The sequence below is a fragment of the Erythranthe guttata genome, chromosome 6 (assembly GCF_056151865.1).
Source record: "Erythranthe guttata isolate IM_541 chromosome 6, IM_541, whole genome shotgun sequence".
Taxonomy (NCBI): Eukaryota; Viridiplantae; Streptophyta; class Magnoliopsida; order Lamiales; family Phrymaceae; genus Erythranthe; species Erythranthe guttata.
Genome location: NC_142538.1, coordinates 5,856,390 through 5,864,085, shown reverse-complemented (window position 1 = coordinate 5,864,085; position 7,696 = coordinate 5,856,390). Strand labels below are relative to the sequence as shown.

The 7,696-nt window shown below is 29.1% G+C and overlaps 1 long non-coding RNA gene across 1 annotated transcript; it reads left to right on the top strand.

Annotated features, from left to right (window-relative positions):
- Positions 1-1,921: 1,921 nt before the first annotated feature.
- On the top strand, positions 1,922-3,516 carry LOC148769966 (uncharacterized). Its single transcript, XR_016031524.1, has 2 exons — positions 1,922-2,361; positions 3,010-3,516. It is a non-coding gene; the product is annotated as an uncharacterized LOC148769966 (long non-coding RNA).
- Positions 3,517-7,696: the final 4,180 nt, after the last annotated feature.

The following is a 7,696-nucleotide window of genomic DNA, read 5'->3' as shown; positions in this document are numbered from 1 at the left end:
GGAATAATAATCACATAGGGGGAAGAATAAAATCCTAGGCTTGTTTACTCTGATAAATCTTCGTGCTTAATTTGTTTCTTGCTTTTGTCTTTTTAATTGCTTTAAGTTTAATTTAGTTTATTAATCATCTTTCGACTGTGTAGGTGGGCTTGATAATAATTGCTAGGATTTAGTGTCTAGGATTAAGTAATTAAATATTCCCTGTCGGTTCGATATCCGGACTTAATTGTCCACTATATTACTTGTACGATACGTGCACTTGCGTGTAGGTTTTCGGCCAACAGGCAGCTTGGCGGTCATCGTCATATAGTACAAAGAACCCTGGCAAGACTCGTAGATTGCTCTCACGAGGTACACCATACGATAATCCTTGCACTTAATTATACAAGAAGCAATTAATCATTAAATTTCCGACTAAAAACAAAATTTGATTAAAAATAACAACATATATACATACATTGTTTGTGTTGTAGAAATCAATTGCAAGGTTGACAAGAGATTTGAGATGCTCTCCGAGAAAACATCTGCTGGAATCATCTCGGTCATATGCGACAACTGTACCTCCCTATAATAATAATAATAATAATAATTATTATTATTATTATTATTATTATTATTATTATTATTATTATTATTATTATTATTATTATTATTATTATTATTATTAAATAATATAAATTAAGAAAACAAAACATAAAGAATAATGAAAATTCCTTCAAAAGTGTAAAACATCGCAATATATTGATTCTTTTTTGCCAACATATCATAAGAAATTGAGGTAGGGTGCATTTTGCGATGAGATGTATATTTGAAGGGTTAGTTTTGCCAATTTTAAGATGTTAGGGAGGGGAAGCCGAATACTGTTAATTATGGGGTGCAAAATGCAATTAAGGCAGTTAGAATAATATATATTGGGACTAATTGCATTCTAAGAGCAACTCCAATGTTAAATACCAAAATTGAATTATCAAATATTTATTTGATATTTGAGATAATATTTTAATATTGATTAAAATTCATCTACTTCAACCATGGTTATCAAATTAATTGTCAACTAGTAACTCACCCGTGCGATGCACGGGGATTAATTAAAAACATTAAAATGAGTTAATGTATAAAACCAATGAAGAAAAATTATGTTGAGAATGCTAAGAATACAACCGAAAAAAAAAGTCGTATCTTAATCAAATAATAAAAAGTCTCCATAAAAAGTAAACTGACAATGTTGTAAATACCATCCACATTGAAATGTAGCAAGTAACTCCCATATTGAAATCAAAGCAACGCACCCAGTGGCGAGGCCAGAAGTTATCGTGAGGGGGGGCTTAAACACATCGGGGGTTCGGGGTATTCATTATAAAAATACATTACTAATTATAAGCATATGTAACTACATTGCACGGGGTATTCATTATAAAAATAAATATTTGATTTAAAAAAAGTCCTCAAAATAGTAAGACCAATTATATCCAATACAAAGTAGTAGAAAAGTAAAAGAAAATAAAAAATATATTCCGTATTGTGTAAGTAATGAATACCAGTACCAGGCCAGTACCAGTACCAGTACCAGTACTAATATGAATACAAATACCAATACCATTACCGTTACCATTATCCTTACCATTACCATCACCAATATCAATATCATTATCATGACCATGACCATTACCATTGTCATTATCATTATCAGTACCAATTATTACCATTACCATTACTAATGCTAATACTAATACTAATATGATAATAATACCATTAGGGCCCTTTTGGTTTGGGTGCTTGGGCCGGATGGGACAACTAGTCCAGCTTAATAGACGGTTTGGTTTGGCTGATGGTTCCCCTCTTGATACATGGGCCCACGCTTTTTATCATTGAATTGGCTGACAAGTAGTCAGCCCAAAATCGGGTTGATTATTTATCATCTAAATATCCCGTTTCTTATCTCCATGTGTAATGACGAGTAAGCCCTTAACAACTGCAATATTTACTGATATATATCATATAAATAGTTTTTTTTTTCTTTCTTCAGCAAAACCTAATCAAACGCAGGTAGACAGCTCGCTTCTCCTCTCTTCTACACCATCTGCAGCAATTTCTCAGCCCAAAAATAAACTATTGTATTGTCTTTTCTTCTCATCTTTCTCAAATTTCTTTGTGATGATGTGTGCTCCAGGGATGTAGAATCGCCCATCGGTCTTAAAAAGCTTTCTCTTTTTTCTTCTAAGAACATTTATTTTCTCGTGGGCATTATAAATGGTACTACGCCAACTAGTGAAAGAAAAAAGCGGTGTTCTTCTGGGGTATAAGAAGTTGAGAAGAAATCACGGAGGGGGAAGAAACCCTGCATAGTAATTGTGTTCTACGGTTTGATTTGACTTTTTTTTTTTTTTCTTTTTTTCTTGTTTTCTTTTTTCTCTCAATTGCAGCATAAAATTCGTGTTCATGTGTTTTTAGCTCATTTGTGTGATGCATTTCGTTTCTGGTAAAAATACGGATAACACTGAATTTGTCAAGTTTTTAATTTCAGATAATTTTGCTACAACATATGGCTATAATTAATAGCGTTTTAGTGGATTTGCTAGGCAGTAGGATTTTTTTCCAGTAAAAAAGCATATTATTAGAAGAAATGAGTTCCTTTTTGCCATTTTGTAACTATAGAATTGTAATATATTTGTGTATTTGTTATTGTGTTTCTTCCATATCACTCCCTTTCTCTCATACATTGGGTTGTTGGGAATTTCAATTAATTTTCTTAACTGAAATATTTATGTGAAACTTTAATGATTCAGAGAAGCAAACTCAATTTATATTTAACTGAATTAAATATATATGTATTTGGTTAAACAATTTGGTTTAACAAGCTAATATCGACCACAAATTGCCATGTTAATAACCTGATTATGATTAGATTTGGCTTAATCATAGTGTGCAGGCCTCTTAATTCGTTTTTTTGGTGATTTATGTTCTGCATTCACTTAATAATTCATGTATTTTATATGTACGTGATTGTAGGACCCGGAACAACAAAGGTATTTTCAGGGTGAATGGATATTGGTGCAAATTGGCTTTCGAAGAGAAACAAACTCAGTCGATTAACGTACGAGAGCTTAGATGCTTAAATCCCAAGTGTTCTTTGCAAATAGATGATGTTGATGATGAAGTCGGTGATAATGTAGATGACGTGGACGAACACCTGGACCACAAAAAAAATATGGCAGCTCCAGATTATAACATCAACTTGGGTCGGGCCATCTTCATCGTCGATTTCCTAATATTGATGTCGATAATTCAACGGCACTAATGCCAATGGCAATGTCAACAATTGCAATGTCAACGCCAATGCCGATGTTTGTAATGAAGACAAGTTGTGATGTTAGAGAGATGATCCAGTGTCCGATCGATCGTTATTTTGGATTGAAGTGTTTAGATAAATTGGTGCGTATACATGTAGACTTGTTGGTGTTCAAGAATTTTACATCGGTTTGAATATTTTAGGTACCGCTTATTGGTACGAGACTATATTCACAGTTTTCAATTGAATATAAGTATATGTGTTTTGATGAATTTTACGTTTTCGTATTTAATTGTGAAGACATTATGTTCTACTATGAAAAAGTATATTGGTGTGAGTGTATAATTGTGATGATAGAATGTTCTATTGTTAAACCTTAAAAATATGCATGTAACAGGAACATTGTGAGTATATAATTGATGAATTTGGAAAATGAGGTTTCCAATAATTTTGTGTGAGAGATAATGTATGGCTAAGTTGTTGTAAGCCTGTAACAGAAAAATGAGAGAAGTGAAAAATGTGAGAAGATGAAGATGATAGTAGATGAATGTTAAAGGGCATTCTAGACATTTCACTTCTAATCTCATCTAATAAACCCTAATCAAGTGAACAAAATAAAAGATTGTTAATAATTTGACTATTAGTTTCCATGTAATCCCACAAACCAAAACATGTGATTAGTGTTACTCATTATCATGTTCATCCCAATATTAATAATCATATCCCTACCTATCTATCCAAACCATCCAACCAAAAGAGCCCTTACTGTGTTAGTAATCCTAATTTTATTGCTAATCCTAATCATGGTATTAACTCTAATCTTAATTCTAATACTCATCTCAATCATTGTTCTAATCCAAATTGTAATCCTAATGGTAATGTTAATCTTAATATGAATACTAATTATAATCATAATCATAATCTTAATCCTAATAATAATACGAATAATAATTCCAATCCCTATAGAAATGAAAAAATGCTAATGCTAACGGTAATCTTAATACCAATCTTTATATGCTAATGCTAATGGTAATGCAAATCCTAATTATAATTATAATTATAATTATAATCATAATACTGATATTAATACTAATTCTAATTATAATGCTAATATGAATACTAATATTCATACTAATATAATTTTTAATATGCTAATGATAATTCTAATCATAATCATAATACTAAGTAACACTAAGACTAATATGAATACTATTACTAATACTAATACTTATATGATAATGCTAATATTAATGTTAATGATAATCCTAATATACTAATTCTATTACTAATACTATTACTGATATTAATTCAATATCGCTAATGCAAATATTAATATACAAATGCTAATACTAATACTAATACTAAATTACTAATACTAATATACTAATAGTGATACTAATACTAATACTAATACTAATACTAATACTAATACTAATACTAATACTGATACTAATACTAATATTAATACTGATACTAATACTAATACTAATACTAATACTAATACTAATACTAATACTAATACTAATACTAATACTAATACTAATACTAATACTAATACTAATACTAATACTAATACTAATACTAATACTAATACTAATATACTAATACCAATACTAATATACCAATACCAATACATACCAATACCAATATCAATATCACTATAGTATACATTACTATACATTACTATAGTAACATGTAGTTACATGTAGTTACATATGCGTATATATATGTATTTTCGATTTGTATTTTATTCGTTCTGATGTGATTTGTAATAAAAATATTTAAATTTGTAATTTTTTGTTGGGGTTTTATGAATTTATTTTGTATAAGTCAGTATTCGTGTGTGTATACAATTGATCGACTAAAAATATGGGGAAAAAACGAACATAACTATGAATTACTATAGGTACTATAGTTACATGTAGTTATTTTCAGTACTGTAAACATATTGTTTTGAAAATTAAAAAAATAAAAAAAATAAAATATATATATATATATATATATATATATATATATATATATATATATATATATATATATATATATATATATATATATATATATATATATATATATATATATATATATATATATATATATATATATATATATACTTAACAAACAGATTTATAAAAAATAATAATAATAATAATAATAATAAATAATCAGCGAAAATGATAAATGCAGGACCATAAATGCTGAATGCAGTTTGGCCGAAAATTGCACATAAGAGTAGTATAGTACTTTCGCTTCCTCAGGGGGGTATGTCAAAGGATGATTTGGACTTGGGTTTATCCCTAGTTTTTTTTTTTTTTTTTTGGTAATGCAGGAACCCGCAGCCAACCATATAGGTGCACTGGGTAAACCTACACTCTCGTTTTTTTTTTTTTTGGTAATGCAGGAACCCGCAGCCAACCATATAGGTGCACTGGGTAAACCTACACTCTCGTATAATAGCTTGCAAACCATACGAGAGATGTAAACCACACTAGGCTAACCATGTGTGACAAGCTCGACCTAGCGACCGTTGACAAGGGGATTCGAACTTGGGTCAATTGACCCAAGCTCCCTTGCTCCAACCGCTAGGCCACCCTTGCGGGTGGTTTATCCCTAGTTTATTTGGTGGCTAGGGGATTATGTAAAATAACCCTATATATATATATATATATATATATATATATATATATATATATATATATATATATATATATATATATATATATATATATATATATATATATACTCGGAATGAACGTATTATTAAATTGCTTGTGATACGATATAATGTGATATATTATGGACGATGTATTATAGATTATATTTCCATATGTAGTAAATATTGCCTTGGAATTGAATTGGGTGATATATATGTATATATATCATATATATAATCCTAAAATAATGAAAATTAATATAATCTAAAAAATGACAACTAACTCCTAAAATAATGAAAATTAATATAATTTAAAAAATGACAACTAACCTGTATGCGTGAATTGCTATGTACTAAATCATAAGATCTTTCATCAAATATTTTGTTGCTATTAAATATAGATCATTTAATAATATACTGTCAATTACTCATGTTATAATAGGAGTAATTAACAAATATAAATAATGCTTAATAGTAACGTAATTTTGAAAACTAAATTTCAAAATATACTTAGTATTGTATATAATTACTATATTTAATAGGGGGAATGTAATTAACTACTATATGGGACACATAATTAAATACTATTTTTTAATTAACTCGGGTTAATTTGTTGAATTAACCACCACTGACTTGTACGACAAGTTTTCTTGTCTTTTTTAATACACATTACTTAAAACTGTATAGATGTAAATTTCGAAATTGTTTTCTTCATTTAATATAAATTTTAATAAAAATAGCATGTAATTTATAGTAATTAAAATTAAAAGTGAAAATTAAAATATAAAAAAAAAAAAAAAAAAAAAAGTAAGCATGAACAATGATAACTACTCCGTTTTCTCTAGCTAATGTTTTTTTATCAACTTGCTGGTTGAGTGCTGCAGTGTTGGATTGTCGTCTACCTTTTCGAAAACACTATCACCCGGTCGCTTTGACGATGGAGTAACATAGAGTACTTCACAATCATTATTATCGGACAATGAATACGAATCCTAGCAGAAAAGACAATGTTTTTAATAAATATATTGACTACGTATTGATTTTGTAGCTTTTTTTGAATAACGAATGAGAATATGTTTAATCTACCTTTAACGATATAACAGTACCACCATTATAATGATTTACAATTGAGGAATGTCCACCGTTGTTATGATTCTACGTAAATAGAAGACAAAAATAATATTAAATAGTGATTAAAAAAATAATAAGTAATAATGCAAATTAATCAAATGTACATACCTCATTCAATTCATAATGTTCCATAAACAATCATCAAAACAAACTTTTTGAACATGGTATGTTGAATCTGCTGGATTGTGCACATTATTTTTCAGAACGTTATTAGAATAACATCATTCTATCAATTAGAACATCAAGTTCTTGGATATTCCAAATCATCTTCTCCCTAATTAGTAGAAAACCATGTATATTATTATCAAAAAACGAAAAATCAAGTCCCTCATGGGATGGCCTAGCGGTTGGAGCAAGAGAGCTTGTGTCAATTATATTGACCCAAGTTCGAATCCCCTTGCCAACGGTCGCTAGGTCGAACTTGTCACACATGGTTAGCCTAGTGTTGTTTACATCTCTCGTATGGTTTGCAAGCTATTATACGAGAGTGTAGGTTTACCCAGTACACCTATATGGTTGGCTGCGGGTTCCTGCATTACCAAAAAAAAAATAAAAAAAAAAAAAAAAAAAAAAAAAAACGAAAAATCAAAAAACGGAAAATGGGTTTAAACATATGTATGTAC